This window comes from Saccopteryx bilineata, chromosome 3 (assembly GCF_036850765.1).
Source record: "Saccopteryx bilineata isolate mSacBil1 chromosome 3, mSacBil1_pri_phased_curated, whole genome shotgun sequence".
Lineage (NCBI taxonomy): Eukaryota > Metazoa > Chordata > Mammalia > Chiroptera > Emballonuridae > Saccopteryx > Saccopteryx bilineata.
This window is the reverse complement of record NC_089492.1, coordinates 244730370-244747137: the sequence shown is the minus strand read 5'-3', so window position 1 is coordinate 244747137 and position 16768 is coordinate 244730370.

Below are 16768 nucleotides of genomic sequence, written 5' to 3'. Positions count from 1 at the left end.
GACAGCCTTCCTTTCTTAAATACAACAGCTATGTGACTCAATTTTACAGAAGCCACCAAGCTATCAGTTTCCCATTATCTATCTCGAGTTTTACTCTATTTTACTCATCAAGGTGCTAACAGATCCCAAGGACAGCAGGTCGGAGTGTAAACAGGCACAGGACGCGGCATATATAGCAGAGGAAAGAAGTAAAGGCAGGAAATAAGGGAAAGACAGAGTACAAGCTAAAGGAACATAGCAGGCTAGCATATTCCTTGTAGGGCCAAAACACTCAAAGCATTTTAATAAGCTCTCAAGTAGGCTAGGCAGACACTGAAAGGTCCAGATGCCCAAAAGTCTAGGATAATTCAGAAAATGCCAATAGTCTCCAAGACACCATGTTATGCTTTCATTATTCATTCACAGTCACTGAAGCACACAAAAGGTTTGGATGCTCAAAACATAAGATGCAGGTTTTAGAAAAATCTACTTACTCTAATATTTCTATGCTGAACAGGGCAGGTGAGTGATGTACACCTGTCATGCAGAACTTTCAGGTTGCCAGGGGCCAGATTTTCTGAAGCCCTTTGAGAAGTGATGTCTTTTTTCAAATCTTCTTGCAAACTTTTGACACAGATCTCAGAACTTCACATTTGAGGGGAGAAAAACCACTTTAAGTTGTTACTTTTGGATCTTCATCATTTGAATGGTTGATGGCAAAGTAAATTACTGGTTTCTCTTTGACTTGACAATTTTAGCAATTCGTCACCAGAAATGCCATATGGATTATAGATATGCAAGCCACCAGAGTTTAAAAACATGAGTTTTGAAATCATACTGTCTGGTTCAAACATGGATTCTGCCACTTAATAGCTACCTGACCTTGACAACATAGTACGAAGTACTTAACCACTCTATGCCTCAGTTTTCTTATCTTAAAATTGGGATGAGGCCCTGGCCGGTTGGCTCAGCGGTAGAGTGTCGGCCTGGCATGCAGGAGTCCCGGGTTCGATTCCTTGCCAGGGCACACAGGAGGAGCGCCCATCTGCTTCTCCACCCCTCCCCCTCTCCTTCCTCTCTGTCTCTCTCTTCCCCTCCCGCAGCCAAGGCTCCATTGGAGCAAAGATGGCCCCGGGTGCTGAGGATGGCTCTGTGGCCTCTGCCTCAGGCGCTAGAATGGCTCTGGATGCAACAGAGCGACGCCCCACAGGGGCAGAGCATCTCCCCCTGGTGGGCATGCCGGGTGGATCCCGGTCAGGCACATGTGGGAGTCTGTCTGACTGCCTCCCCGTTTCCAGCTTCGGAAAAATGAAAAAAAAATTTTTTTTTTAATTGGGATGAGAATGGAATCTACTTCTTAGAGATCTTCTAACTGCTCACACAGCCAGACTGTAAGCTCTTGTTATTAGGTCAAAAGCAACTCTATCAACACTGAACAAGTCATTTGTCCATGCCACGTCAGTGGGTTTTAAATCTATAGAATGACAAAAACTATGTTTCCTCTATGTGTGTATATCTCTCTTATGATGTTCACTTGAGATAAGAAGGTAAAGCATACAACAATGGTGTCTGATTATATTAAAAAACTAAATGTTTTCCTGGGGTCCAAAAAGGAACTGTTTATTCAAAAGAAATTATAAAATATAATTAGAAGGATCCTTAGAAATCATTTCATCCAATCCCCCTCTCCAGGACTGTCTTCTACAGTACCCGTTTTCATTAATTTTTTCAGCCTACACAATTTGGAAAAGGGAGCACATTATCTCATATGAACAAACCATTTCACACTTAGACACGTCTTTGAACCAAAATTTGCCTTTTCTAACCTCCATTCCTTTGGTGGTAGGCAAAAGAATTCTAATTCCCTTTCCACATGGCAGGTTTTTAAAAATATTTGAAGATGATAATTATACTCCACACTTCCCCCATATAATCATCCATGCCAACATGTGTTTCATCGTATAAACATCTCTGGATACTTCTACTATTTGAGGGACAATTCTTTTTTCTTTCTTTCTTTCTCTCTCATTTTTTTTTTTTTTTTTTTTTTTTACCATTCAACTATATTTCTCCAGACACACTCTAATTTGATCAGTTCCCTTTTCACAAACATGTATCTAATCTACTATATTCCAGGCCCAGTGCTAGGCTCTGGGGAAAGGAGCTGAGTTATAAGACACTATGACACATTCATGGAGTCACACTTGGTATGGGAGACAGAAGTGTCCACATGTATTTGAACTTATGATTGACCCTCCAGAGGACAGAGGAAGCAATTCACTATTAACTTCTTATTTATGTACTAAATTCTTCTGTGAATCTACCCAAGACAGATCTGGCATCTTGAGTAGCCTATTGGTGACTTGCATCAACTTAAATCAACTCCATCCTTCCCCTTCTTCTTCATAAGAATGGCCTCTAGTCACTACATTCTATTCAGCTATTAACCCTTTGAGTAGTGAGTTTTTTTCTTTCTCACTGATCCATGAGAGTTTATTTTTCAAAAAATGAAATTAGTTCTAGTTACAGTTTTATTAACTTAAAATAATGTTTGTTTGCCTGACCTGTGGTGGCGCAGTGGATAAAGTGTCAACCTGGAAACACTGAGGTCGCCGGTTCGAAACCCTGGGCTAGCCTGGTCAAGGCGCATATGGGAGTTGATGCTTCCTGCTCCTCCCCCCTTCTCTCTCTCTCTCTCTCTCTCCTCTCTATAATGAATAAATAAAATCTAAAAAACAAACAAACAAAAAAAAAATGTTTGTTTGATAGCCAATTTACAGGAAACAAGAACATACATTTGCCTATTTTTAATGTTGCCTTACACATGTATGATAGTACTCTGGACGGTCAGGAGGCACAAGGCCGTACGTACATGAACGTTCATACTATTCAAACGGTTAATATTAACGGTCTGCCCCTAGTGCGAGACTTGCATTTAGCTCCTTTAAATTTTACCTTATTTGACTCAACCAGCATTTCTTATGTGTGAAGATGTCTTATGACTGTTATTTCGGCTCTTCAGCCTCCACGCCATCTGCCATATGCCGGGCAGGCATACCTTGTCTGCTTTCTCCCAGGCTCCTCAAGTCTACCAGAAACATTACAGATTTCAGATTTTTCAGCCCTGGCCAGTTGGCTCAGTGGCAGAACATCGGCTCTGCGTGTGGATGTCCCAGGTTCAATTCCCAGGCAGGGCCCACAGGAAAACTGACCATCTGCTTCGCCCCTTCTTCCCCCCCCCTTCTTTATTCCTTCCCTTCCCACAGCCATGACTCCATTGGTTTGAGCACATCAGCACTGACGACGCCATGGAGCCTCCACCTCAGGAGCTAAAAGTAGCTTGGTTGTGAGCATGGTCCCAGATGGGCAGAGCATCGGTCCAAGACGGGGGTCCCCAAGTGGATCCCAGTTGGGTTGCATGGAGGAGTCTATCTCCCCTCCTCTCGCTTAAAAAAAAATACTTTCAATTCATTCATTGACATTATTGAGTGCCTCTCTGAATAAGACCTGTAGGCAAGGGAAAGGATTGTAAAGTGAAAGAGACATGGTCACTGCATTTGCGACACTAGAGTCTTAAGGAAGTGACTGCGTGTGGATGAATAACTATAATGTGGGCCCCGAGGTTGGTGCTATGGAGCATGGCCCAGGAGGAGAGCACCCAGGCAGGCCTGAAAGATGGGAGGGCATGGGACCAGGGCTTTGGCAGATAAGCAGGAGTTCAACAGGCAGTGGTGGGGAAAGGGGAATTTAACAGAAACTATAGGAAATTAGTTTTTTTGTTTTTGTTTTTAGGGTTTTGTTGTTGTTGTTGTTAAGTGAGAAGAGGGAAGATACAGAGACAAGACTCCAGTATATGCTCTGACTGGGATTTACCTGGAAACCCCAGTCTGGCCGATGCTCAAATCAACCAAGTTATCCTCAATGCCTTGGCCAGTGGCTGCAGGAGGGGAAGAGCGAGAGGAGGTGGAGAGGAAGGAGAGAGAAGCAGATGGTCGCTTCTCATGTGTGCCCTGACCAGAGATCGAACCCAGGACATCTGCATGCCAGACCAACACTCTATCCACTGAGCCAAACGGCCAGGGCCAGAAATGGGTTTTTAAATGATGCACGTGACATAACTATTTTTTGTTGTTTGTTTGATTATTTTGGAATATTTTTCTCCCTTCTGGAAACTTTCCTGAGAAACAGTCAGTAGGTCAACTAACATCTCACAAACATCTCCTCAACTACACAGAGTTCATTCCACTTCTACCTTTGGGCTTGAGAATTTATAGTGAAATTTATTTCTTTTCTATCTGAAAATGTGCACCCCACATTTCAAGTCAGGGGCAAACTCTTCTAGCCTTTGTTTCACAACTCTGAATGTCTTAACATGTATGCTTGCTACTGTCAGAAAGGCGACAGCTGCCGGCCCTGGGCTTGGGCCTGGCCACACCTAGGCTTTTCAAGGCTTCCTAGATTTTGCCTCATTTCTCCAGAGACACCCTACTACATTTTACTTTCTGTGTCGCCTTTTACTTCCTTTGAACACTTCCCTGAAAGCTGAGTTCTAGTTCTGAATGCGTGTTCTTCCAATGTTGAAGTCTGTCATCATGGGGAATGCAGTCTGACTACTGGCGGGGCTTTTGTTTATAAACAGGCTCTTCACAGGTCTTCCTTCCAACTCTGTCTCCATTTTAAGCTTGAAATGGTTGAAGATGTTTGCAAGAGCCAGAGTTTAGAAATTTTTTTTCTCCTTCTTTTCTAACAGAGACCACCAACTCACCATAAACATCCTTTCGGCCACAGAGAACCAAAAGGTGATGCCATTAAGAGCAACTGGTTTGCAGCAAAGGATCTTTTTCCATCGTGAAGGGGAAAGAGACCTTTGTGAACAGGAGCTGAATCTGATTCTCCTGTTTTCTCAGCGCTGTGTATAGCACCACGCACAGAGCAGGTGTTTAATATTAATAAATACTGAGTAAGAGAATAACATGATGAATGGGAGGACGGCACACTTTCCTGATCTCAAAACTGGACTGCCCTAATTAAATAAAAATGTAATATTAATTCAACCCTGAGAGTCTAGGCTTATATCATTTTTTTAAATAAATGAGGACACTGACAGGCATATTTACTTGAATAATATGCATATATGCTTTAGAAGGCAGGCCACGGCTGAGAACCCCAGTACCCTGAACAGTGCATATGACCCAGAGGCCTCTCAGCAGCTCCTGGTCTACCAAGTACAGGGCTGAGACCCCAAAATCTAGCTCTATATCCTAGAATGTTAATGGTAAAAAGCCCTCAGTTTAAAGAAAGGAAAAGTGAGGCTGAGAGAAGTAAAGTGACTTGCCCAAGGTCACATAGCTAGTAAGCCGCATAACTTAAGACTGAATTTATTATTGCTCTCCATGAAAGCTGATCATTCACTTCGTGGGAGAAAAACAATACACATCAACCCCAGCCATCCTAGACCTAATGCACTCAATTAACTCCAAGGTTCTTGCTTTGTAATGAAGACCCAGCAAAGGTAGGACATCAGGAGCCAGAGCTGAAATGAAAAGGAAAAGCGCTCTACAGTGGACAACGCTGAATTCCTCTGGTCTGGTCTACCTTCCCAACAGTTCGGTTTGGGTACTCAATGACTGACCGTGTGGCTGCTTAGGGCTAGCACGCCCTGAAGTCAAATCATGGGCTGTTTCCAATGGATTCAGATATAAGAGGGCCTTTAAAATTATCATTTAAATTGCTTTCAAACTTAAAATAGCACTAGTGTTAGATGGCATCTAGGGCTCCTCCCTGGGAGAGCTCCCCTCCCAACATGAATGGCTGGGGCGCGGAAGCAGGAGCACGGAGGGCTGCGACTCTGTGCGGGGCACGAGCAGTGAGCGCTCCTCCCCCGGCTAACAGCTAACCTGTAACACCGGCGGTGGAGGGAATGCAGAAACAGTGGGCTTTCAGTCCGTGAAGGGGTTCTATGTAAACACTCCAACCTCCAACCCAGGCGTAAAGCGGTGCTTAGCGCCTACTACAGGCACTTCCTTCAAGCGGCTACACAAACAAAGGTTATGAAAGGTCACCTGGCCTACCCATGAACTCCCCAGCTGGAGGGCTTTCCACACAACATGGTGAACCTACACATGACATTGTATGAAGCAAGATTAAGTCAGTCCCTTTAAAAAAAAAGGAAAGAAAGAAAGAAAGAAAGAAAGAAAGAAAGAAAGAAAGAAAGAAAGAAAGAAAGAAAGAAAGAAAGAAAAAGGCCACAAAGAATGTTTTTCCCATGGTCTCTGGTTAATAGTAACCTCTTGCACTGGTCCACGGAGACTTCCCAAGTACGGGCCCTAAATTACCTCCTGTGCACTGAGCTGTTTATTGGAGACACTTCTCACATGAATCTACCGCATTACCATTTGGTAATGCTGAGGAAAGAGAAGCAATCATAGCTTTGTGCCCATCTAGACACATTACACAATTCTTCCACAGTGCAATCACGAAATGGGATTTATTCAGTCTCGGGCACTGACGTTGATGTGGCTCAAACCTAATTTTCTAGAGGACAGCACAATTCTCATTGATTTGGGGAGATGTATTCACATTGTCTTGCCCTACAGACTAGCTTTCCCAGGGTCCATGCAAAAACAATCTCAAAACATCAGTGAGGATGGTGGGCGCTCTCTTTTCTTTCTTAAAAGCACTGAGATGACCTCACCACCAAAAGGCCACATTTTGACATGATAGGAAGTAACACAGCATGGCCCTACCATAAGGTGATGAATAATTGGAAATGCAGAAAAGGATTCCATTATGTGCATGAAATGATTTACCTCTCCACTCAACTGCAAAAAATCTGGCATGTCATATACATTAAAATGAAATCTCCCTGAGACACTACTGAGTTAACTTTACATGGGGTCAGTACCTAAGCAATTCCACCACAACTATAGAAGTTTCCAGACATGTGTCTATCTGCATTTGTTTTTGTCTTTCCCTGTAAAATCGCTAAGTTATGGTTGCCAAATATGTATTGAGAATTTCACTGTAAATTACTTTTCATATTTGGAAATGTATATGTAAAAAGGCACCTGCCCTCAAGGAATTCACAGCCATGGGGTAAAGCTAAGACACATAAACAGGCCCACTGATTTACAAATCACTTGTAAAAAAGTACTTTAAGAACAGAGACCAACAGAGGTGGACACAGCTTACTCAGGCCCAAGGCATCTGGGAAGACTACTGAGAGAGAGGGGAGAATGTGTGCATGTAACGCTGAACTAAAAACCATAGTGCTTAAGGATACTATCACAGACACACAAATTAACAGAGTCTATAAAATCAGAGGTTGCAGCAGGAAGGGATATTAGAGATCATCCAAAACTTTCTTTCTCACCGAGAATATGTAGGCACAGAGAAGTCACATTAAGTAGCTCAGGGACACGCAGATGTTCTAACTGACCTGAAAATAGAACCTGTGCGTTCTATTGTATCCTAGGACTCCCCACTATACAGACCATCAGTGCTTCATTTCTTTTACCTGTACACAGGTAACTCAGTTCAGCACAGGTGACTCAGCACAGGTGACCCTAGAGTTTCACTAGGACTGAGCTCCATGTTTGCAGCCCCTTTTAATTATGGAGAGCTGGAATCAAAGAGCACTAAAAAGTGAGCTGCATTTGTGGCCCTGCCTGCATCATTGTACAACAATGATTGGCCATTTAGAGATTGATAATATGTTGGGGTGACACAATACCTAAACTGAGGTCTCTACCACCAATCCTGCCACAGTGAAAATGAAGTAAAAATATATAGGTAGATAAAGCAAAGACCTTTATTTCGTGGTACAGTAGGTGTCAGGACAAGAAACAAATATACCTATGAAGTCAATCTCATCTTAGAGTCAGGGAATATTAATTTGCTGACACACTTTAAACCGGGGACTTTAAAGGAAATTGGCATGAATGGTACTACAAAACTTCAATCTCTCTGAGGAAGCTGAGCAAGAACAATAAAAAAGAAACTGTTTTAATCACCATATTTTATTGCACACAGAGCTGAATCAGAAAACTGGACTATTAATAAAATATTTTACATGAATTTTGCTGATGAAATAAATCACTTCATGCTTTGTGAAGATCTGATACGTTACAGTCACCTTTAAGGGCAGTGAGTCCCTTTTTGTAATTACTAATAGGGATGGTTTAATTAGACCCATAAGTCCCAAGATACTACTGTAATCCACCAACTGGGGACTGAAGTGCCCACTCTAATAGATTCCTAGATTATGTGAGCTCTGGCATGCAAATCCCATCAGCTCTAATTCAGATACTTCTAGGAAGGGGTTTAGGCAATATATCTTTTGCCTTATTCATAAAGAAAAATAATCACAATAGATGCATCGATTTTACTTACCTTGTTAACTCGCTGGGGCATAGTTACCTACTTCCTAAAGAGGAGGAATTTAGCTTGTGAGCATACTGTCACAAACACAGACAGAGCAAGACCAGAGAGAATCCAAATATCCCAATGCTTTCATAACTGGAACGCGTATCTCAGGACCGCTCTCTGCATAAGGTAATGGCCCCATTAAATGATAGAAGCCTGCTCTGTTCCACTGATAGCAATTCACCAGTGAGAAAACTGTCACCATCCTCCCACAAAGTGACTTTCTGAGAAGAGAACTGGGGGAACTAAGAACACTTCAAAGATACAGGGCAGTGAGTATCCACTGTATAGCATCTGCCTGCCTGCCTGCCAAGCATGCATCTCCCATTTTTATTTTCTTTTGGGGGTATCATCCTCTTACCCCAATTTTAGTCCAGGTTGTTTGGTAAAGCTGACCTCACCATCTGGCTCCAAAGGTGGCCAATGGACATGAATTCTACCTCCCTAACCCTGACCACAGTGACCAACTGAGGAATGGAAACAAGTAACTGAGAGCCAGCCTACACCATCCTGTGGGTCTGCTGGGGGGAAGCTCTCTCTCCCAGTCTCAGGGTTGCTAAGCTAGTGGGATGTAATCCTGTACTTGTTGGTGGCTAGGTCCTGTCACTGCTTCGGGGGGGGGGGGGGGAGGGTTCTAACAAAGCCAGTGCAGAGAATGTAAATATGGCATGTGGAAATAAAGCTGACTGAGCCCCCAGCTCTAACCACACCCGCAGCCAGACCACACCTAGACATAGTTATATGAGCCAAGAAACTCCCTTTTAGACTTAAGTCATACTACGCTAGGTTTTTGTCACTGACAACTGAAGGAGTCCTCCTATAGCCAACAGTTTAAATTAAGGCTTTTAATTTAACATGGCAGCGGGCATGTAAGACACTGTCTACCAACCCTACATCAAAATAAAAGAATGTATATGTAAAAATGGAAAATACAGTATCATGAGACTGTACACCAGAGATTAAAAGACCAGAAAAGAAAGGCCAAATGTTCCATGGGTATGTCTATATAAAAAGGCAGCAGAAATGTGGCCTAACTTTGCTCCATACTTTGAACCAGAACAGTAGAAGCCCATACTGTCCAATATGGTAGCCACTAGCCACATGGGACTATTTAAACTAAAATTAAATAGTGTTAATTTTTTTTTGAATTTAGTTTGTCAGCACACTAACTACATTTCAAATTGGACAGTGCAGATATAAAACATTTCCATCATCAGCAAAAGTTCCAAAGGAAAATGCTGGCAGTATTCTGCCCATTCCAGAGGTGGGATGTAGTCAAGTTGCCACTTAAGATTGATAAACGGGGCCCTGGCCGGTTGGCTCAGCGGTAGAGCGTCGGCCTGGCGTGCGGGGGACCCAGGTTCGATTCCCGGCCAGGGCACATAGGAGAAGCGCCCATTTGCTTCTCCACCCCCCCCCTCCTTCCTCTCTGTCTCTCTCTTCCCCTCCCGCAGCCAAGGCTCCATTGGAGCAAAGATGGCCTGGGCGCTGGGGATGGCTCCTTGGCCTCTGCCCCAGGCGCTTGAGTGGCTCTGGTTGCGGCAGAGCTACCCTCCAGAGGGGCAGAGCATCGCCCCCTGGTGGGCAGAGCCTCGCCCTGGTGGGCGTGCCGGGTGGATCCCGGTCGGGCGCATGTGGGAGTCTGTCTGTCTCTCCCCGTTTCCAGCTTCAGAAAAATACAAAAAAAAAAAAAGATTGAGAAATGGAAACAGTCATCAAAGAATTATTTATAATAAAAAAGAATGAGCAACAACGTAAACATATGGAGAAAGAGTTAAATAACAATACAGGCATGTAAAGAAATATAACTGTTAAAGGGGGCGTTAAGAGAATTTTTTAAAAGAAAGGAACAGTGCAAATTATTTTTTTATTGACAACATGAACTCCATAAAGATGTTTATAGAAAAAGATCACACAAAAGTAATCATAATAGCTCATGTAAAAAATGTTTTCTATGTGCTAAGTCATATACTAAATGCTTGATATACATTATCTGGTTTAATAATCAAAATAGCAAATAAAATAGATAATATATTTATTTCTATTTCACAGATGAGAAATGTAAGACTTGCCAAGAATGAAAAAATGGAGGAAGTTGCACTGATGTTGGTCTGACCTCAAACCCTAGCCTCTTTAGCTCTACAATGCATGACAGTAAGAGCGATGCCTCTGGGAAGAAACAGAAGTGACTTTTTTCTCTTTTATCCTCCTTTGTATTTTCCAAATTCAATAAACAAAAGATTATTTCTTCAGGAAGAAAAGCTAAGAGAAAAATTCATTGAACCTGACTACAGTCACAGTATGGTTAAAGGACGATGCAGCATGCCACGGATCCTTGCTGATAACGGGTTAATTATGAACACTAGGAGCTTTCATATTCTGCCGAAGCTACTGTTCAAATCTAATTTCTCAAAGTATATTGCTAGACACTAATGAAAACCCAAAGAGACACACGCACTCAGGAGATATATAGCCAATGAATTTTCTGTTGTTTTTATACTGAACAACTTTTTTTATATCCTAACATTTTTATGCCAGCTATGAAAAAGATAAATAAATATTTATGACATTCACTCAATTCCACAATAACTACTAAGTTGCTCATGTTCTCACTCTGCTTTGAAATGTGCATATTTTACTGGCTGGGAGTCTCAACGCTAAATGAGAAAGCCACCGAAAGAAAGCTGTCATTTACAGACCCTAAAACCACTCATTTGACTCCCTACAGGGATACGCCGGGTTGCCGTACATAACCAGCTTAATTAAAGCAGCTGCAGACTTAGACAGATGCAAACCTCAGTGCTGTCCAGCAAACAGCAAAGAACACACCAGAATTGCCATGGACACTGGTTTTACTGTAGTTTTACTCTGTATCAGAAGCCTCTGATCAAGAACAACAAACAAGGTGACTGAGAAAACACACAAAAATAACTGTCTAGAGGAAACTTTCCTTTACCAAAAGTGGCCCAACTGACCCCTTGGTATATCGAATGAACTTCCGCTTCAGGAAAATTTGTGTAATTCTAAACATACTAATCATAAAAAATAGGGCAGAATTCACCAATGGGTGATTGTTGAGAAAGAGAGAGAGAGAGAGAGAGAAATCAGAACAGTTATCTTTAATCTGAAATGTTTATTTCTTTATTGTTTTGACTGATTTAGTGCCAAATCTTTACTTTTTTATTTTTCTTATTTTTTAATTGCGGCCAACATTCAATACTATTTTATATTAGTGGCAAAATTTTAAACAGATGGATTTCACATTTCAAAAACAAGAAAGATACCTAGCTTTTTTAGAAAGAACTGAAGATCTGGCTACTTTGGTCCAGCATTCCCTTACTCCAAGTATCGTGTGAACTAAGTGGTAGCTTACCCTGTCCTCCCCAACCTGTCCCGTTTCATTCACCAACATCAGCTGCATGACCCTTGTAGGCAACTGAGCTTGCAGTTCCTACAACTGGAGACACTCGAAAGACCATTAAAATGCACCACACCTGACACACATCCTCATTTCACCTCGTTCAATAAAACCATATATCTCCTTACAAGGCGTTTTGACCCGAGGCAACAGAAGAATCAAGGGAACTGCAGAAGGTGACAGGAAGAAAAGGCGATTTCACCCAATCACAAGCTCAGGGCTAACATAACACTCGGTGACAAGGTGTTCCATGATCTGGCCCTGCTTACCTTCCCAGCCTCACCTTTCCTGGCTCCTGTCAAGCCACTCTGTGACCCATTCACAGTAACTCACTTAGGGCTCCCCACACATGGAAATGCCCATCTCTACCTTTAAGGTTGTCCTCTGCCCTAGAATGTGCCTCCTTCATGCCTTCATTGGTTTTGTGTCTTCTCCAATAGACCATACACTATACGAGCAACTACAGTCTCGGTCACACTCACTCTGTTGGATCAGCACAGAACCTAGAACATTATTTATTGCATAAAGACACTCCAGCACCTGACCAGGAGGTGGTGTAGTGGATAGAGTGTCGGACTAGGATGAGGAAGACCCAGGTTCGAAACCCCGAGGTCACCAGCTTGAGCACTGGTTTGAGCAAAGGCTCACCAGCTTGAGCCCAAGGTCGCTGGCTTGAGCAAGGGGTCACTTGGTCTGCTGTAGCCCCTCAGTCAAGGCACATATGAGAAAGCAATCAGTGAACAACTAAGGTGCTGCAGCAAAGAATTAATGCTTCTCATCTCTCTCCCTTCCGGTCTGTCTGTCCCTCCCTTCCGGTCTGTCTGTCCCTCCCTTCCGGTCTGTCTGTCCCTATCTGTCTCTCTCTCTGTCTCTGTCACACACACACAGAAAAAAAAGACACTCTAGCAAACTCCAAGTCACCTTCAAAATATTTAACTTAGATGTTGACCTCTTCCTTACCCTGGCAAAATTCATCTTTTTTTTTTAACCTCAGCTAATATATTTTTTTATTATAATTAGCTACCACATCACTCATTATCTGTTTATTTGTGTTTCTTAGACTAATTATAGATCTTCAGGAGAGAGCCTGTGTCTTTTTAATAGCTATAACGTTGGATCCCATCACTGTGCCAGTGCTCAATAAATGCTGAGTAAATGGATGAAATGATTGAGCAAAGTCCTTTCCCACAGATTTATTATTCCTTATAATGACATCCTCCTCGTCACCAGCACCATTACCCCCCGCATCACTGCCTCCAGCATCACCACCTCCATTAGACAGACAGCAGAAACCCAATGTGTGCAGCTAGACTGCCGAGGTGCCCGGGGCCACGTGCGGGCCTCTGGGTCTAATGTAGGAGGAGTACGGCCAACGGCATGGAAAGGATCCGCACCCTGACGACCATCATTAGTCTGTGTGTTGCCACCTACTCTTCCACACCCTTCCAATTTAAAAATAAAATCAAGCAACTGCTTGTTTAGATCACGTCCAAGACAGAGTCACCATCGTATCAGCAACCTGTAAAGCACCTAGAAGGGAGCCAGCTGAATAATGAATGTATGCATAATTCCATTCCGGTAGTGGCATGCCTGATTTCTTTACCTACGGAACATACCTCATGTATCCTTTCTCTGGAGTTTTCTGTAAGTTATGGATTAATAAACTTGCCCTAAGAACGCAGCTTTATGAATCTTACAAAATATTCAGAAAAAGAAAATATTTTATTATGCCCATCTAAAGTGAATTATGATAAACCAAGTCTCCTGTGTGCTGACAAGAAATAAAGTCACTTTCTGCAGCAAATTGTGTATGTGTGGGGGTTGGGGGAGTAGGGGGTGGCGGCGGCAGCTGTTTCCGCTCCAGTCAGATCTGGAGTAAACAAAATATCAAATGGCACCCTGACCTGTGAAGACAAGAGAGGTTACCAAGGTCACAGCAAATCGTGACCCAATTTCTGATGGAAGCAAGAGAAAATTAGCAGAGTGGCATTAGTTCCAGATTCTCCACTTAAAGCTGAAAACAGAAAGAAAGAAAACAAAGAGCAGAGGTCTATTATCATTCAAGTCTGAATTCTCTTCATTATATTGAAGCATGTCCTTTTCAAAGGGAGTAGCTGTGTGACTTTCTGCAATCTACTTCACTTGTCGGAAGGTGGAGGGCTGAGGCTGAAAGAACTACCATGTCAGCGTGCACTAGGCACAGCAGGTCTAATTGTGTTGCAGGTGTTACTACTTTTGATTTACAAACTTGTTTTTCCAATTGAGGCTCTGAGAGCAAAAGGCCACAGAGCTGATTACTGGCCAAACCATGCCTTGGTATGACCATTAGTAAAGTGGGGATAATAATGCCCCTCCTGTCTATCTGACAGGACTATACTGAAGATCATAGGAGAATATATCCGAATTGGGTATGTGTGTTTGTGTGCGCACACACATGCATGCACATATTCATGCCCATACAAAATGCTACAAAAATATAAGATGACCAGAGTACAGACCCACCTATATATGCACCCACTGGCCTCCTTTATTCCCTCTAAATATCAATTATTTAAATGTTGGAACATAACCAAAGAATCAGAGCTACAACTTCATTCATTGCAAAGGGGAAAGTGGTTCCAGCTCCATATTAACCCCTTGCTGTCCCGATGACCTCTGTGCCAGGCCTCCAACCAAAGCCAAGTCTCCTCATCCACAGCACGAGTGGGCTGTCCTGCCAGGCTGCGGGGGCCGAGCCAGCCCGGCGTGATGTGGCTCCAGAGAAGCACTGTCCTAGAACTGCGTGTTTGCAGGGCCACGTTTCCATTCATTCTCCCTCTGTCGTGTTAAAAAACAGGTTCACAATCCTGTATTCAAATTTTCTGGGTCTGATGTGTTAAGAACACAGGTTTGATTTTTCATTTTAGAAAGGTGGCATGTCCCGTGCCATACACTTACCTTTTACTGGTAACATCCCTTCCTGGGTTGGGGGGGCGCCTGCAATCAAATTCAATAATGCCTCCTGAGCCACGTGTATGACTGTTCGCACTCAGAGAGATCAATACAGATTATAAGTAGACTCATGACAGTTCGGGTAACGTCAGATTTTGCCGCTAAATGAGTTATTTTTTTTTAACTGAGTTTGCAGAGGCTTTTAGATTTTGGAATTATAGAAAAGGAAGTGTATGGTCCTACTTCTAATGTACTACTCACCCCGCAACCAACAGTGAAACAGCTCAAACTGGCAAAAGAGATTCAACTGCAGGCAGTCACTCTCAACTTTCTGCAAAGGCAGTGGGATGGGATGGGGAGAGGGGGAGGGAAGAGAAGGGGGAGTAAGTGTTTCACTATGCATTATTAACCGACACTTCTCTCAGGGATTTCGTATCCTGACATATGAGTCAGTCCTTTGCCTCTGGACCTTCCCCTGCTCTGCGACACTTCTCTCAGGGATTTCGTATCCTGACGTATGAGTCAGTCCTTTGCTCTGGACTCTCCCCTGCTCTGCTGAGTGTGGCGAGAGGCTGATCGCAGCTACGTTTCTCAGGCTCCCTGGCCCATGACTTCCAGTTAGGTTCGCTCAAAGCGAAAGACTGGCAGAAGACAGCAAGGAAAGGGTCTCTCTCCCTTTCTCCCTCTTTCTGCTTTGAAGCGGCATCCCCAGAACTGGCCTAGTGTCTGCCACCGTTCCAGCCCATCCCTGGGCGGCGCCTTCTCCCACCCTGCCTCTGCTGTGAGGCCATGGTTTGGGTGTGTTCAGGGATAGCACAGGGAGGCGCTTTGTGTCCCTGACATGTCCTGAATGACCGAGTTTCCTCTTTAGGATGTAAGTTTAAGTCAGCTGCAGACAATCCACCATGTGAGAAATCACCATTGTAAAAACATGATGTTACTACAGGATTTGGCGAGAACTACAAAGTCCACCTCCCGAATACTCCTCAAATACTTCCTCCTGCATGGAAATGGTGCACGTGAGAAAGAGAGGGACACAGCCTATTCTTGTCACTGGGTAAACTCATGCCATAAAGCTTTAGATTGAGAAACCCTTTTTGTTGTTGTTGTTGAGTTGAGTTGATAAAACTGGAAGGGTAAAAAAAAAAAGAAAGGAAAGAGAGAGGGGAAGACAGAATAGACAAGGCACAGTTTTAGAATAAAGGGACCTAAAACCATGTCCCAAAAGGAAATGTTTAAAATTACAACAGAAATTCCTTTTGTTTTCATAGACTCAAAATGGTTCACTAGAGGGACACTTTCACCTCCACTGCGAAGCAACTATGGCGGACTTTCAAAACTAAAGGCAGCAAGTGTTTAAGGTGAACTTCCTCAAAAAGCAAGCACATGGGGCATGAAGGACAAGTCTCCAGTACCCTGAGGAACATTCCATCTTCAGACGACTCCATAGTAACAGGCATGGAGCAGAACAACTGAAGGAGTAATGAAGTGTGGTGTTTAATGGAGACTGGGACTGAGGAAGCCTGACAAAGATACACATGCCTGGGCAAGGCAGGCCGAGGGGAGCAGCAGACTTAGACGGAGTTTATGTTGAATGGTCTTCATTTATTGTTTTTTAAAAGAGGGCAGTGTTAGTCCAGTATTCAATCCCCTTGCTACTGACCCTGTTGATTAATGGCTACTCAGTCAAAAGTCTGCTCTCCGCTGATACAACGGGGGCAGTCAAATGTATGTAGAACGATGCCTATCAGCACAGCTCTGAACCCACATATACAGCGGAAAGAAAATATATAGTGTCATCAAATTAACCAAGTAGACTGTCCCCTAATCTTGCTTTCTTGAGAGGTCCTCTTTTAAGTCAATCTAAACTAGTATGGTATGTATTTTCTTCTTTCCAGAAAATACAGTGACACACACTGATGACAGGATCTAGGAGAAGAGGGAGACAGCTACAGCACTTGGCAATTAGAATATTTTTCAATATTGATGTCACAGGGGTAACTTTTGGAGAGAAGT